Here is an 18568-nt window from a genome sequence, read left to right on the forward strand (position 1 = left end):
AAATATCAAAACTAATCCATGAATGAATTGAATTAAACGTTTTTGAATAAGAATATAGCGCACAACGATGCCCTATTACTTAATAAATTACAGCAATCCTGGTAACGGGCCGCCATTTTCAGGGTTCCGTACCTCGAAAGGAAAAACGGAACCCACTTTGTTCTCTATTTGTCTGTCTGTCGTGACTGTTAAGAAAACCTATAGGGTACTTTCCGTTGACCTAGAATCATGAAATTTGGCAGGTAGGTCTTATAATACAAGTAAAGGAAAAAAATCCGAAAACGGTTTTTTAAAGGATGGTCAAAGGTGTCAATATTTATTTAAGTTGTATGAATCACTACACGTATGACACACGCACACGTAACATTGTTGTACAACAGTTAGTCAGTAAACCATTTATCTTGGAGAACCCATAGGCGTGTTGTGACTTGTGACCTATAGAAAAAAGTCGTTTTAAGACCTTCAAGTAATAGCGACCTAATGCGAACTTATTAGAAAAACTCTATATTGGATTTCGATTTGCTGGTCAGAGTAATAAGTTTCTTCCGTTTCTAGCTAAGCTTTTTCCGTTGTCTAGAAATCTTATTCTTTAAATTCGATCTAGGTATAGCTGGTCATTTCTCCCTGTGTTGGGCACAATATGCAGAGAGATTTTCAGCTTTTATAAATAACGAAGGCATGGGACTCACTGGCCCTTAGTCCATTGGATCGGATCGTTGGAAGTTGGAACTGTAGCAGTAATAACTAAAGGCCGTGTACATAAAGCCCACGAGTCTTATAAAGGAAATTAATCAGGGCTATGTAATTGTGTCTTGAGGAGGCATAACGTAAGACCACAGTGACATCCCTCAGGGATTTACGTCGTTGGTATAACAGCTATAACGGTTTTATGAGCTCTCCGAGTTACCTTATAGCATTAAGTCTCTTATTGATTACACTCTATTTTGCAAGAAGCAAACGCTTTTTTATGTAAATTGCTTTATCAAATAATCCTTCCTCCTAAATAAATATAGAAATCCTTTATTTTTCTGAAATAGACACTGTTTAAGCTATGTGCCTCTTGAAATCAGAGTAGTGGATGCGTAAAAAATAAAAATAAACAGATTTTCGGAATAAAAACATTTCAGGGCTGCATTGTATGACTAGATGATGCCCGTAACTTCGTTAACGTGTTTCGGTTTTTTAAAAATCCCGTGGGAACTCTTTTATTTTACCGGATAAAAAGTAGCTTTAGCCTTTCCATCTCCAAGATGAAACCATTCTCTGTAACAAATAGATGGTGTCCACTTCGGGGTAGGTACATTTATGTTTTTAAAAATCACATAGAAGCCTTTTGATTTTTCCGAGATAGAAAGTATCCTCTTTCGCCAAAATCGGTTAATCGGATGGACCGCGAAAAGGTAGCAGACAGACACACTTTCATATTGTTAACATTAGTATGGATTTGTGCATTTTAGCTTTTTAATAAATATTCGGATTGAGCTTAAGAAATTGTTTACGAATGTTATTCGTATTTACCATAGAGATTGTGCTCGTAATACATTTTGCAAAATATACGCCTGGTCGAACTAAGTGGCTATATGGCAGAAAGCATTGCAGTACCAGTTTTGTTGAACATTTTCGTAGCACAGGTAACTAGGTACTTTGTTTCTTTCGATACAAATTGTTCGTGTTATGTTCGCATTGGGTTATTGTTGTTTGTTTGGAAAATTCTCAACTTACAGTCTACACCTTTGCTATGTATGAAACTTACAAATCATTTCACGTACACTGATGGCGCATGTCGCTCTCTCTATTCACGAAGAATTTTCTCTCTTAATCCCGAATATACAAAATAAGAAGAAGAATCATTTTTTATTGCAAGATAAGCCAAGGCTTGCACTTAACAGGGCTCTCTCCGTCACTCGTTTCCACTCGTTTCATACAATCGTAGTTCCAATTTCATTTGAATATTAAGCAACCAAAGTCCATGAAATTTTGCAGACATATTCTAGAAACTAATATCTGTGTCTGTGGTGTTTTAGATTTTTCTAAAAATATGTAGTTTTAAAATTAAAGGGGCTCAAAGATTTGTATGAAAATTTCAAGACCGCGTAACTTTGAAACCGAATATTTTAACAGAAATCTGGAAAACCACAGACATAGATATTAGTTTCTAGAATATGTCTGCAAAATTTCATGGACTTTGGTTGCTTAATATTCAAATGAAATTGGAACTACGATTGTATGAAACGAGTGGAAACGAGTGACGGAGAGAGCCCTCTTAACGACAATCATACCTTATGGTCAAGCAATGATGAGGCCTAGGTTGGAAGGTCGCTTAACTAGAATATGCCCATTCAATCTTGCCTGTTGGGACCATATACTTAAGTGCAAGTATTTTTAACTGATCGCACAAGATTAAGGAGGGTAACATTTTTACTTCTTATGCCAGCTAGGCTAGGAATAACATTGATTTTAGAAGAGGAGTTAGATAGTAGCTATATAATTTAGCCCATATTTCACCTGTCAGCATTGCCTATAACGAAATCATAAAGCATTTTTAGGGACTAATAAAACTGCGAGCGATATTACAAAGACAATGGTATAAAGTTAGTAAGTATAAAATCACGGCGCCGAAAATTTTTACGATTTGGCGCTCATAAAAATTAAAGGAGAAACGTGAAACGATTGGATATTATGTGCATTCGAATCATCTATATACACTTTGGCTTAGGATCATTCTGAATATTCTATTGAGTCTGATTTTACCACAGCAAATTTTTTCACGTATTACATTCCAGTCGGTCATGACAAGATTTTGATACAAAAAAAACACACGTGACAGGGCACGCAAGAACTCGCAGAAATGGACATTGATAGTTGACTTTTGAAAAGTTTTATTACTAATGGACACTTAGCTTAAGAATTAACTGGACTTGTTTTCTAAATATCCAGGATTTAATTATGATACATACTTCTTGTGACGTGTCGTTTTGTTGCTGTAATAGTCAGTTTCTTCACAACAAGCGTCGAAACGTTTTTCAGAAAATATAGGTACGTCATTTAATTATTTCAAGTGATTCGTGATGAAATAGGTCCTCTCAAATTCTAAAAGAAGCAACGAATTGCTCTCGCTAATTTGAGCTTGTCGCTGAAAATTGGGCCAGCCGCATCCGTGCTATTTATCACCTGGAATGGAATGTTGGGGTGCCCAAGTGCCCATACCTATTTACAGGTAGGTGATTCATTGAATTGTGACGGAAGGAAAATTGTTTCTGCTCCCTTTAGTGGGAACAATTCCATTACTGGCACCGATCCATTTCACCATTAAAGCAAGTGATATTTAACTGCTTAAAACGCACATACTCCGAAAAGTTAGAGGTGCGTGCCCAAAATCAAACTCCCAAGCTCCCGAACAGACGGCTGACGTCTTTAATACCGAAATATAAAAAAATATAATATTATTCTCATACAAATTAAGTTGTTAGATTTCTTGGCAGATAATACTTTCTACCAGTATAGAGGCTCAACATAAATATTCAGATCGCGTGGGACACAAATTATAGCTGTTACAAGTTCAAGAAGTTCGGGGAATCGCCCTTGATACTGCTGTTTAATCTCTTTTCTTCTCAAATTAAATGTAAACAACGTCCGTGTAAACGCAACAACAAACTTTGATAGAAATCTATTTACAACTTCGAACCGCCTTGTGTCTGAAATAAAGCTGGCCAAATTGTATTGTGCCGCGGGAAGTTAAATGACTGAACTTTTAAATATTTTCAATTTTGCAGCTTTCTCTACTGATACAATCTCTTTTGTATACAAATATAGATAAACACATGTAGTTGTAGTTTTATTATAATTGTATTCTACTATACTTTTAATAAAGGAAAATAAAAACAATAAGTTTCATGACTTCAACATATGGAGCACTAGGCTATAAATGAAATAGTTTCATTGTGAATATTATGGTGGTTTTAATTATAACAGAATACAATATGAGGCAAAAGAATGAAGTATATGAGCGCAAATTGATAGCTTTTGTTTTGCACCGCAAGCTTCGCAAGTCATTAATATTTTTTAGAAGTAGAGATTTTTTAAACAGCGATTGATGACGCAACGCGTTCATTGGGCCGCAGGGCTGCGCGCAGCCTTACTTTCGTTAACTTTCATTTCATAAATTACTTACTACGTATTTATAACTTAAGAAATTGTCTTGTCTAGACATAGAATAACATTTTGAACCCGCATGTAAAATTTTACGAACTTACCGTGTGAGCGTTATGGCCCTTGTTGGTGTCGCTTTATTTTCTGATATACTTACTTACTATGTATCGAGACTAAAGTTCCTTTGTGTTCCTTTTTGAAGAAGTTTTATGTAGCAAAATAACTAGAGCGTTTTTATATCGTTTTTACATATTCAGAAAATTTAACGACGATTTTGGAATGTTCACAAGAAAAACATTGTTTTTTAGATAGTCTCAAGTCATACAAGAAACAACAAGAAAAGCATCTTTTATTGTTGTAATTTGGAACTTGAAACTTTTGATAAAATCACTCCGTAGGTTGCTAATCATTCGATAGTATCACAAATTGGTAATTTTGTTGATAGTCCGTTTAGTAAACTTCGTATCTATTAATTTTAGATTACGCTTGTTAAATCAGTTCTGTATTTTGTACAGTATGCATATATTATATGTGTGATTTTCTAATATTTGAGGCTCAAAGCCTGTATATATTTTGTTCAAGCTTCAGTTGTCAGACACACAGAGCGTCGCCTCGAGGCAATCATTACGAACAGAGTTAACGAACTTCGAATGAAAATCGAATATAGTATATACTTAACACAATTTTGGTGTTTATGAGCAAATAGTTTACTTGTATCAAGTGAGTGTACATTCAGTTTATTTATTTTACTTGAATACAATTTCAGCATTTTCTAGTAGTTCATTGGTTAGTAAGAGCGTCTAGCAGCTCTAGAAGTCAAGCCTCAAAAAAGCTCAAGTTTCTCTGCGGTAGCTTTGAAATGCTCGAATACTAAATTGAAACGATCGTTTAGTAGTTTATAGGAGCCCAACTTTATCAATACTATTAACTCTTAGAAATAACAATTAGAATCGGTTGTACTTTCATTATATCAACGAAAACGCTCCAAAAGGTTTTTATATACAAGTAAAAGGCAAATCAAAAAGAATTTATACAAAATATTGTCACATCATCCTTTTGAATTTCCTCCCTTCACACCCCTTTGCTATACATTTGAAACCCTTTGTAACATAGTATAAAAACTACCTAGTGTAGTTTTTTTTCAAAGTCCATTCGAGTTTAAACATTTAACGAGCGCTGGGTAAAAGAACAAAGCGCATACTGAGTTTAGTACTGTACTACCTGTCTGCCTGCACCGAATGCCTCGTCATTAAATTCATTCGTACTTTATACTGACTGACTTTGTGAGCCGTACTGAATCAGCCAAAGGATGGAAATAATAGTGCCTGCGAGCGATACCACAGTTTAATAATTATAGCGTGAATTTTCAATTTAAGCACCACACAAATATTGTACTGAATACCTATAACGCTTGTCTGTTGGCTGTGTATGTCAAACAAACTAAATAGATATAATATGGTACGGTCGACGTCGTTAGTCCAACCGATGGGCTGGATAAAGAAAGGTCTCTTCAAAGGAAATATACACTCCAAGATTTTTCTAGGTAAAAGCGTCCCATCTTAGACCACACCATCACTTTCCATCAGGTGTGATTGTGGTCAAGCGCTTGCCTATGGTGAATTAAAAAAAAAAATTACAACTTTTGTTCAGCACCGTCCTGCGACTCGTTTGATTTCGTCTGTCCATCTAGCGGATGTTTTAAGGTTTTACCTAACTTGCCTTTTCAAGTTCGTGGTCGTTACTTAAGCAGCTTACTTAGGCTCGCAACTCCATCGATGACCCATCTTACGAGCCGTGCCCATTGACTCACCTTTGCAACTCGGTGGCAGATCTTATAGGACTATCCCATCCACAATCTTCCACTCTCTTGAGGAAAAATACGTTCTCTTCTAGTCAAAAGTTATGTTCTACCTACCTCTTGGATATCTGGCATTCTAAAAATGAACGAAGTCCCGGGCTAGTCCTCTAATAATGTACTATTACCTCTAAACCCATAAACAAAATTTGTCGTGCATAAATTTCATGAACGCTCATCAATTAAACTCTCACATGGTAACATTATTTCGGCTATTTGGCTCCCACTCTAAATAGTATTTGTATCTACTGACATTAAATTATAATTTACATCGAAATTGAAAATTATATTAAATCAATGGCGTTGCCTGAATTTATCATGTAAACAAAACAGATTTTATATCGTGCATTTACGCACGAACAGTTTTTAACGAACATCAAAATTGATAAAATGTAGAACGATAATAATGTAGGTACAAATTGCTAATAAGTGCAGCTGATTCGTTTATTCGGCTCACCCTCTATAATAATAATTAATGATTAATTTTATCGTCATTTTGGCGTTGATAGCAAAAATGAGCGTCATTTGAGTGTTCTCAGAACTAAATGTTTTTTTGGTTTTGAATGAGACATCTCAACAAATGAAAATCATTTCTTTCGTGTTCTAGAGCATTATAGCGAAAACCTACACGCTAAATCTAAAGTCTCTAGACCTAGAAGTTTGAGCAGTAGATTAATTTGTCAGTCAGTTAGGTTTTCTTTTTATACGTATAGACTAGCACAGAAGTTAGTATATAATTTCATAACTTTGTATTAAATTGTGATAGCCTAGAGGTTATGACGTCCACCTCCTAATTGGAGGTCGGGGGCTCAATTCCGGGTACACCCCTTAAACTTTTCGGAGTTATAAATATATTTTAACTAATTAAATGTCACTTGCTTGAAAAACGATTGAAAACATCGTGCCGAAACCTGCATGTCTGAGAGTTCTCCATATGTGAAATATGCCAATCTGCACGTGGCCAGCGTGGTAGTCTATGGCCACGTGCAGATTGAGAGAGATTCTGAGAGGAGACCCGTGCTCTGTAGTGAGCCGGCGATGGGTTGATTACGATGATGATGATGATGATTAATATTGATGATTGATGAGTACTATTTTTTGTTGATTTCCGCACTTCGATAAATAATGTCGAAGTTTCCACGGATCAAATAAAATGATTTGTATTCAATTTCGGAAGTAAGCAAAATAGTAGCAGGATGTCAGCGTCGCGAGCATCTAGGGCAGCGGAAATAATGACTTCCGTTCTGTAATAGGAATTGTCCGATGGAATCGACAACGTCTCTTGTAGCTAGCTATTGAAGGTGCTTTTATGCGAAAGCTTTGTACATTCGATGTTCAAGATGATTTTAGGATTTAAACCTCGGCGCCTGGTACACTTTGACCGCCCGTTGTGTGGACCGGTCGATCGACCGGGTTCAAACCTCCGATCCTCCGAATAGAAGACCGAGCGACGTCTTAACTAAGTAAGTACTAGGATACCACTACTTAGAAGGTTAAGTATACTGTGCAGGTAGGTATTCAGGTAGGTATACCTAAATATCAACTGAAAACTGATACCGATAAAAACTGAAAGGTTATACCGAAATCATTCCTACTGAGAAACTTCAAACTTTCAACGAAGAAAGTAGAATGTACTGCAGTAAGCTCAGTTCAGCAAGAAGTAATGACGTCCGGCGAACTAGCCCCGTAATTGAAACATTCCGTTCGGAGCTGCGGCCACTGCGGCCTGCGAGTAAATACCCACAGCAAACGAATGTTTACCTACACAAGAAATACCTACAATTCGATTTCCTTTTTACAATTGTTTCTTATACATAAAGGATTGAGCTATCAACTATCTATACATATGAGGACCTATCCACATATTATAATAATAAATTTTTATTAAGAGCAACCAGGGCTCACTATATTATATAGGCTATATTATAAGTACGAATCACCTAAATATGAAATGAAAATCAAAGGTTATATTGGAAGCTCCTGAAAAACGTTTCTTTCAAGGGAGAAAGTAGAAAATACTGCAGTCTGCAGTAAGCTTAGTTCTAGTTCAGCAAGAAGTAATGACACAGGTAACGACGTCCGGCGAACTAGCCCCATAATTTGAAACATTCCGTTCGGAGCTGCGGCACATGAGTAGCTGCGGCCTGCGAGTAATACCCGCAACGAAAATTTACCTAGACAAGAAATACTTACAATACAATTTACTTTTTATTGTTCTTTAAATATAAACAATTGAGTTACCAACTAAGTATCTATAGATACAAGTTTTGTACCTATCCGCGTATTATAAGTTTGGTGCTTATAATCATTAATCAGCCTGTTTGCGTCCACTGCTGGACATAGGCCTTCCCAAGAGCCACACGGTTCTCCGCCTTCCTCATCCACTCACATTCCGGTCATCAGTCCCGTGGGTTGCAATTCACTTTGCAAAACTGATCTGGTTATTGTTCAAATAGTAAAGTTGTGAACGTACTCTGTTACTTCAATTTGTGTACTAGAAAATAAAACAACTTTGTTGCAATGTGAAATTGAGAAAATGTTGGTATGTTGCCATTGAAGTTTGAAGTCTAGTTAAAGTGGCATGCACTTGTTGTGAGAAACAAACTGTTTTAGAAACACTGTGTTCTATAAACTGACTGATATCTCAAAGAGCTTTTAGCTGACGCTGAAAGAATTTTAGGTGTAGAATCTAAAAATCATAATACCTCAATAACAAGCCTCGGCTCATCATGGGCAGAGCAGCATCGACTTGAGGCAAACTAAGCTTGCATATCAAATATATGTATTACTAGCTGTGCCTGCGACTTCGTTCGTGTGGAATAGTGACTTTTCGGGCAGCATATTTTGAAAAGATTTTGAATTACATATACCGTCGTTTGGGTAGCTAATAAAAATGTTCGCCGTGATTCTTTAAATTAACATAACTTTTTTATTTATGAACCGATTGACATGAAATAAACGCTAAATGTTACTACAATATATTAGTGAAAACCGTATCTAAATCGAATAAGCCGTTTCTGATATTAGCGTGCACAAACACACAGACAAACAGACAAACAGACAAAAAAAAATTAATTACAATTTCGGGTTCAGCATCGATATAATAACAACCCCTGCTACTTTTTTTTATATATTTCCATTGTACAGACACCACGTTTCTACAATTTTATTATATGTATAGATTTATCTATGTACCGTCCATCCATTTTCAACTTTGGTTTGGAAAAGCATCTTTATAAGCATGACAAAAACCAACACAAGATGGCTGAATCAAACCTCATAGTTATAGTCAAAAACATGGAAATTTAGAAAAACTGATGTTTCTAAAAAGACTGCTACGTAGGACAAAACTAAAAACTACCTCTATAAGAAAACTAGAAAAGAGCTGATAACTTTCAAACGGCTGAACCGATTTTGTTCAATTATAACTAAGAACACTCTTGAATTAAGCCACCTTTCAAACAAAAAAAAAACTAAATTAAAACCGGTATATTCGTTTAGGAGCTACGATACCACAGACAGATACACAGATAGACACGTCATTCTTTTGAGGCAGCCATTCCACTACACCTACCTATTATTTTTAACTTATTAATTTTAATATTCATTATTTAATACAGGAATGTTTTCCGAAATGCATCCAATACCGGCTTCCCACGTTTCACAGTGCGTGATATTGCGGACGGACGCGGATCAGCCCGCGCCCGCACCGACGTACTATAAGTATACGTAAGAGTATTGTCCGTGGTAGCGCAGACACGTCGTAGTCATCATCGTCGTCTGAGCCTTTTGCGAGGTCCGTGGCTGTCCGTGGTCGTCGGCTGTGCGTGATAATCCGCAGAATCACGCACCGTGAGAAGCCAGTATAAGGTATCAAAAATAAAATCCATTATTTTAGTTTAGCGCTTTCAAACGGACAGATCCCCCGGGTAACGTAGGTTCGTACTATGTACCTAGTGATTCATTAATATAAGTAGGTACTTATTTTCCGATGCGAATCGCAATTGTTAGCAAATATAAACGTCATGTCAGACTGGAATTAATGCTGTTAGCTCGTAAACATGTTCCGAGTTTCGACATTGATTTATGGCATTAATCCCGCGTCATAATCGTCAAATTTGTTTTAATAAAATACACCATATTCATTAATTTTGTAGCTACGTGTGACACGAACAGTGTGACACAGTCAGCGAATATGAAGTTTGCATCATGGTGGCTTGTGGAGATAACAGGGAAAAAGGTGTAAAAAATCTTATGTCAAATTCAAATTCAAATTCAAATTCAAAATGTTTTTATTCAATTAGACTTTTACAAGTTCTTTCGAATCGTCAAAAGCATCTACCACTGGTTCGGAATGCCTTTCCTACCGAGAAGAACCAGCAAGAAACTCGGCGGTTGCTCTTTTCAAAGATTTGATATACAATATTATGCCATGTATAAAAGCAATTGAAGTCCTGCGCATTGCTGGAGCGAATCGAAGTTCAAATCCACGCTTTTTTATCATTTACATAATCTTCGATAGTATAATATGCTTTTCTCAAGAGCATATTTTTAATAGATTTTTTGAACCTGTGTAAAGGCAAGTCCAAAATTGACTGAGGAATTTTGTTATAGAAGATTATACCCATTCCCACAAATGACTTTTGGACCTTCCTGAGACGGAGTGTAGGAGTCGCAAGCCTGTTACGGTGTCTAGTCAGCCTGTTGTGTAGATCGCCAACCTTCTTGTAACTAAGAATATTTTGTCTTACAAAAATTATGTTGTTGTAAATATATTGAGAGGCTACGGTAAGGATACCTATTTCCTTAAATTTTTCTCGAAGTGAATCGCGTGGTTTTAAGTTATAAATTGCGCGTATTGCCCTTTTTTGTAATACAAAAATTTTCCCAATATCTGCCGCTCTACCCCATATTAAGATTCCATAAGACATAATACTATGAAAATAAGCAAAATATACTATCTTTGCGGTCTCCACGTCAGTTAATTGTCGAATCTTTCTAACCGCGTAAGCAGCAGAGCTTAGTTTGCCAGCAAGAGTTGATATATGGGTGCCCCATTGCAGCTTCGCATCTAAGGTTATCCCCAAAAATGTAGTAGTCTCTTCTATCTTCAAAATATCATTATTTATCATTAAATTAATGTTACTTGTGTTCTTGGTATTGGGCAGTGCGAATTCAATACACTTAGTTTTTTTTGCATTTAAAAGTAGATTATTTACAGTAAACCAGTGAGTTACCTGAGATATGGCACCATTTATATCGTCAAAATTGTCCTTATTTCTATCGACTTTAAAAATCAAAGACGTATCGTCAGCAAATAGTACGATATCGCAAATATTTTGGACTACATATGGTAAATCGTTTATGTATACTAAGAACATGAAAGGACCTAGAATAGAGCCTTGAGGAACACCCATTAGTGAGGCTGATCCGGATGACTTCACATCATTCACACATACTGTTTGAATACGATCACTAAGATAGGACGCAATGAGACCAAGCGCAGTGTCTTTGATTCCATAGTGGCTCAATTTAACTAAAAGAGTCTCGTGCTCAACGCAATCAAATGCCTTGGATAAATCACAGAAAATACCAATGGCATTCTGTGACCCCTCCCACGCATTGAATATATGCTTTAACAGCATTGCGGCCGCGTCGGTTGTTGATCGACCTTTAGTGAAGCCATACTGTTCAGAATGGAGTAGCTTATTTAAATTGAAATGCTGAAGCAGTTGGTTGAGCATGATTTTCTCAAATATCTTGCTCAGTGTTGGCAAAATTGAAATTGGCCTGTAATTGTTTGGGTCACTTTTGCTACCCGATTTAAAAAGAGGTATCAATTTACTACATTTCATGAGATCTGGAAAAGCGCCTGTATCCACAGACTCATTAAAAATTAAGGCTAGATATGGCGCAATAATATCAATAATATTGTTAATTATTTTTACTGATATTCCCCACAGATCTCCGGTTTTTTTGCTTTGTAAAGATTTGAACACTTTAACAATGTCATATGGAGTAACGTATTCAAACCTAAACAACACACCGCATTCAGTGACATTGGCCCTGAGAAGATCATAGGCTTCTGTTGGTGAAGAGCTAAGGGAACTAGTAGTGATGACTGGAATGTTCTGGAAAAAATTCTCAAATGTATTTGCAATTTCAATATTGGAGTCAATAATACGGTTATTAATTTTTAGCTCCAATTTATTGTTATGCACTTTTTGTTTCCCAGTTTCATCCGTGATGATATCCCAAGCTGCTTTAATTTTATTATCAGAATTAATAATTTTTTGCTTTATGCAGAGTGACTTTGCTTGTATGCAAACCTTTTTGAATAATTTTGAATAATTTTTTACATATTCAACAAATGTGGGAGTGTAGTTATATTGTTTTTCTGCATACAAGTCGAACAACTTATTTCTACTTTTATAGATGCCAACAGTAGCCCAGTCACTAAATTTAAGATTTTTAAACAGTTTTTTTTCTACAATTTTAAAGGTAGAATTAAATTGAGAGTTTATGAGATCAAAAAAATCATTATAGTGTTCATCCGGACCACCCTGAGTAAAGTCAAGTTTAGGTAAAGCAGTTAAAACCTTTAGTTTGAACTGCTTTACCTTTTTAGTGGTTACTGGCCTATACTTTATTAACTTTGTTATGTCTTGATTATCACTGGGAACAGATATCATTTGTCCACAGTGATCGGATCTTAGATTCGTCATGATCGATTTTGCGACAATCTTACAGTCACAGAAAATGTTATCTATACAAGTGGCTGAATTTGCAGTTATCCGTGTTGGTTCATTGAAAATTTTCTGTAAATTAAAGCTTTTAAATAAATTGAGTAATCTGTCAGTAAAAGAAGTGTGAAGCAAAATATCAATATTGAAGTCTCCACAAACTAATATCTTTTTTGATGACCTACATATCCGCCTCAAGGCCTCTTCCATAACGTCCTCAAACAGAACAAAGTCACCTGAGGGGGGTCGGTACACGCAGACGACAATATAGCGCTCCAGCTCAACACAGGACAGCTCAATAGTGCGTTCCAATGAAAGATTAACAATGTCTTTCCGTTCTTTATAATTGATATTGTTGCGGGTTAATATTAAAGACCCTCCGCGTATAGCTTTCTTTCTAGAGAACGCACTTGACAATTGATAATGTTTTAAATTTACTATTAATTGATAACTATTGAGCCAATGCTCAGTGAGGCATAAGATGTCAATATCAAATTTTTTAATAAATAGTTCTATCTCATGTTCCTTGCCAGATAAGCCCTGAATATTTTGGTGTACAAGATTGATTTTACATAGCTTATCTGTTGTCGCACTACTTAGTTTAAAATCTTATTACTGTTTACAGTAGTGTCCATGCAACTATTTGTATCCAAACTATTATAATAGTTTGTATCCAACGTAAAAAAACTGGAATTAGTAGTATTACTAATTAGGTCTATATTATTAGTACAACATGTACCGTTTTCAAAAGAACTCAAGCTAAAAATAGCTGTGTCTTGTATATTACAAGCTACCAAGGTAGCTATTTGTTTCTTATAACTAAGGGGCAAGTACATTGTATCCTTTGTCAGTGAAAATTTTTTTATAAAATTATTCGTGTCTATTATGTGAATATAATCCCTATGGCCAAAACTTAAATTATTAATTATTAATTATTAAGTATAAGTAAGTTAAGTTAAGTGTAATTTTTTTAATTAGATGTAATTGCATATTGTGACATTATTCTTACTAAATAAAATAATAAACTATTGAACATTTTTTTAATATTTTCTTCAGAATAGTATTAGAAATCAATCAATGCATGACTATTGCCAAACACTTAGTATAGTGGCAACCCCTGCCAGACACTTCACACTTTAAATCTTTTAAACTTTACGCGTGTCTGGCAGGGGGTTGCCAAGACTCTAATTGTCTGGCAATGCATGGCGTGATTTCTAATACTGTTCTGAAGAAAATGTAAGTATGTAAAGTAAGATTTTTTCACACATTTTTACCTGTTATCTACAAAAGCCACCACGATAGTCTCATAGTCGCTGATCGTTCCTCTCTGTGTTGGGGACAATACGCAGAGTAGCTTTTATAAAATGACGAAGATCGGGCCCGCGCTGGCTCTTACTCTATATGATTAAATGCCATTGTATTTTTCTGTAGTATTTTGAAATTTATACTCGAGGTGCATAATATCCGAGCCGCAGGCAAAGATTTTAAATAGCGCTGAGAGTTTAATTATTATTTATGCACACGGTAAAACAATACGATATTATGATCACTAAATTCGTTGCAATAATATAGGTACGAAGATAATTTTTTATATTACCTACCTAAGTTCATTATAGAAATTAAAAATGAACCCTAATTACATATACCTATCCTTAATTAAGGTAATTTATTTATCTCTTCTAGAATGTTCAATCATTAATCTAATTACTCGGGCACATAAAAATGTTATTTTCAACTAAATCCTAGAAGAGTGAAACAATCAGTGGAGCAGAAAAAATAAAAGCATTGTCGCCTCGAAGCGTTCAGGTTTTTGTGGGAGGTCGTAAAACTTTATTAGGCGCATTAAGGTCGTGGTTGAATCCTACTTATGTAATAGCGGCCAGGAAACTTTAAGAGTGAAAGTATTAAGTGAAAAGTAACAGCTAGTTTATTTACGTGAAACTAATATGATAGAGGAGTTAAAATTGCGAATAAACGTTTGCAGGTACTTAATACGTTAAATACTCCTAATATTACCTCGAATAACTTATTTACCTATTAATATAAATTACGATTATCTATCAATCAGCCTGTAGGCAATTAGGTATGCGTCTACTACTAGATTCTTCAGGTCATCGGTCCAACGGGCTGGACTCTGGAGGGAGTCCTACACTGCGCTTATTGCTACGCTATCTCCACTCCAGAACACATCTGCACCATCGGCCGTCGGTTATACGGCAGACATTGCCTGTTCACTGCCACTTCAACTTGTTAATCCTTTGAGCTTTGATCCTAATTCATTTATTAAGAAATAGCGCTCTCTTATTATGATCGTAATAATATTATTACGAGAACTTTACATCAAATTAGCGTATTTTCTTAATCAAGTTACTAATTGTGATTGTTCCACTGTGATTGTGGGGTAAAATAATTGGATTAGCTTGCGGAACATGGGCGTAATTTACAGTACGTATCTACGTACTTGTATGTCATAACTTTGTAACTTTGCAGTTAAGTTTAGGGCGCAGGGTGTCCTTCCACTGCAGCGGGGCAAAAAGGCGTAGGTACATGAGTAGGTTGTGAAAAAATGTGTGTAGGTAAAGTTAAAATAATATGAATTTCATAAAATTTTAATAATCTCATGTTAACTTCATAACTTACCTACAGTTATTTTGACTTCGCAAACAGACTTTAAAAAAAAATTTAGGTAGGTATATAATATTTGTAGTAATTTTGCACACGATATCATCATTATATATAACATAACAATCATAGCATTAGCATCCTGTATATGTATATCTATATAATGTTATCTATATAGTGTATAGATATCTAGCTAATTTGAGCTTAGTTTAGAAAAATAGTCAGGTAGATGGTAGGTCCTAACTGTGGTTTGTGGTTGCTACAAGATTATTGATATAACAGCATATATTAGCTATAATATTTTTTATGCTTCTTTAGTTGCAGTGAACACAGTTTTACTGTATCACAAAAAGTAACTTATATCGAATGTCATACTCATAGAGAACTGATAATGCAAATGCATTGATGTAAGTGCATATCTGGACCCGTGTGATAATGGAAAATCCATTTACGGTCAATTCCAACTTCGAGTGTTCGACTCTGACCGCAAATTAATTCAATTACGCCCTAGCAATCGCATTAGGTATAATTATTAAATCAATAGCTATCGCAGAATAATGGTGATTAGAACATAGTAGCTACTAAATAGGTACCTAGCTAAAGTATTTATTATCAGGACTCTCTCCGTCACTCGTTTCGTACAATCGTAGTTCCAATTTTATTTGAATATTAAGAATCCAAAGTCCATGAAATGTTTCAGACATATTCTAGAAACTAATATCTGTGTCTGTGGTGTTTTAGATTTTTCTAAAAATATGTAGTTTTAAAATTACAGGGGCTCAAAGATTTGTATGAAAATTTTTAAGACCGCGTAACTTTGAAACCGAATATTTTAACAGAAATCTGGAAAACCACAGATATAGATATTAGTTTCTAGAATATGTCTGCTTTCATGGACGTTAGTTGCTTAGTATTCAAATAAAATTGGAACTACGATTGTATGAAACGAATGACGGAGGGAGCCCTCTTATTACTGATTTTTGTTAAATTGATGTTAATTGAACATATTTTAATAATAGAGTTTACGCGAGGCTTTATCTAATGAAAGTTAGTACATAATCACTTAATTGATTCAACAGCAAAGTCAATTATTCAGGTTAATTGCAAACAAATGCTTTTATGAATTAAATTATTTGGTGGTTCAAAATGAGAGCTACGAGTATCTATTTAGACGGAATGCGAGTATGCTATGCAATTTTTTTCATTTCTAAACTAGGTAACTAACCCTGTTTCTATCTTATGCTATAGAAATAACTATGTACAATGTACATGCTTTCAAGTTTCTACAACCAGCTGTTTGAGCTGTAGCTAAGTTGGTTGTCAATTAAAAAATAATTAATTTATTCGTTTCCCTATTTATAAATTTTGTATAAAAATTAATCTTTGACTGTTTGACCACACATCGTTGACCGATATGACAGTAGAAGGGAAATGGGTTGAACTGGTATAGGTCAAAATTTGGTGATTTTGTACCAACGTTTTTACCTTTAAAGTATGAATACTAACGTGTGAAACCCATACGAGGAACCTAAAGCTTAATTTGCTATAATCCGCCAAACCAAATAAATCTGTATAGTGCAACATGCAGCATGCGACATGCACCGCCCGCCCTCCCACTGATTGAGATGCAGGAAAAGCCAGCCACCAAGCACGATCTATTTTGCAAAAGTAGGTAGGCATATAGGTAAGTACATTGAATCTTTGAAAAGAGCAACTGCTGAGTCTTTTGCTGGTAATTTTCGGTTTCCTACATTCCGAACCAGTGCAAAAGCTGTAAAAGTTGATTTGAATAAAAAAAATCTTTCATTTCTATTCTAAACGATTCATATTCTCTTATTCTATGGTCTTATGTCCAAGCCTTTGGTATAATTGGTACTGATATCAGTTAAAGTATCCCAGTACCGCTGACACTGACAAGTGAGCTGTCACTGCAATCACTCCAATCTCATCTCACGAGAAGGCTTACAAGGATTTTGAGAACAGAAGCGGTCCCGCTTTCATCCCGCTTGACTGATTGTTGTGTCCCACCGTATTTCTTCTCCCCCTTTCTATTTAAATAAAGTCAAAAATAAATTAACTTTAAAGAACGGCACGTAAAGTTCTTTATATCCCTTTTCGTGGCGCCATACTTACTATTCATACCTTTACCTTCTAATACTAAAATGCGAAAGTGTAACTGGAAGCCTTCCATGGCTTATCAGTTCAAACAATTTTGACGAAGTTTGATACAGCTGGGAAAATTTTCGGCCCGCGAAAATTAACGGGTTCCTTAAAAACCTAAATTCACGTGGATGAAGTCGCTGGCATCATCTAGTTTCTAAGACTTTTTTCCTTTTTTTCTTAAACATACTATGAAGAAAAATAGAAGAGGTACGTTGGGATTATAAAAAAACCTAAACCACGCGGACGAAGTCGCGGTCATCATCAATAAATAAGTATTTTCATAGAGAAAAAAGTATCTTAACAAACACTATAGTAGGTACTAGAACTATGTTCATGTTTAGGAAAATTTGTCTTCGTTAAAGCGTATCTCAGAAAGTTTGATCAGTAGAAAAGTTTTAATTGCTATCAAACAGAATTGCCAGGGAGATGAAAGCTGCTAAGCACCTACCTACCTATGTATTGGAAGTGCTATCCTATTAGTTAAAAATTCTTCTTTTCATTTTTTTAATTTATTATGTAATTTTGCTCGGTAAAGACTTCCCCTTTTTGTACTCTCCTTTGTTGCCACAACAAGTACCTATGTGTACCTAGAGAAATATAAAAAATAAATAAATATTTTAAATGAAAATTCAGATTTAAGTTAATAAGTTAATAAGAACACTTTCCCCATCTTATTACAACGTATTTTTTTAAATGGTAACAAAAAATAAGCTTCCCGATGCTAAGTAAGCCACGCACATTCCATGAACCTATCGTTTGAATTTTCTCGTGAGGCGTATTATCATCTGCCCCCAAAAACGTCACTTCGTGATGATCACGACCACTCTGCCAAGAGCGTTACGAAGAAGAAGAAAAAGAAGTAAAATAACAGAAAAGTTCTTTATCTTCAAAAGTTCTTTAAAAAAAAAATGTTTTTGTGATTTCCACTAGAAGCGGGATAGGATTAAAGCTGCTGGTGATCAGGGCTCTAGACCGAGGAACTTCCTCACAAGGCGTGCCATCTCAAGAAGTACTGCCTTCTGTATCCTGCCCTTGA

At 35.4% G+C, this 18568-nt stretch overlaps 1 long non-coding RNA gene across 1 annotated transcript; it reads right to left on the reverse strand.

The window, feature by feature from the left end:
* Positions 1 to 1348: 1348 nt before the first annotated feature.
* On the reverse strand, positions 1349 to 14000 carry LOC123866638. The gene is made up of 3 exons (XR_006796234.1): positions 13834 to 14000; positions 9541 to 9548; positions 1349 to 1359 (listed from the first exon to the last, which is right to left on the reverse strand). It is a non-coding gene; the product is annotated as an uncharacterized LOC123866638 (long non-coding RNA).
* Between the last annotated feature and the right edge of the window lie 4568 nt (positions 14001 to 18568).

Source organism: Maniola jurtina, chromosome 7, assembly GCF_905333055.1.
Source record: "Maniola jurtina chromosome 7, ilManJurt1.1, whole genome shotgun sequence".
In the NCBI taxonomy this organism is placed as follows: domain Eukaryota; kingdom Metazoa; phylum Arthropoda; class Insecta; order Lepidoptera; family Nymphalidae; genus Maniola; species Maniola jurtina.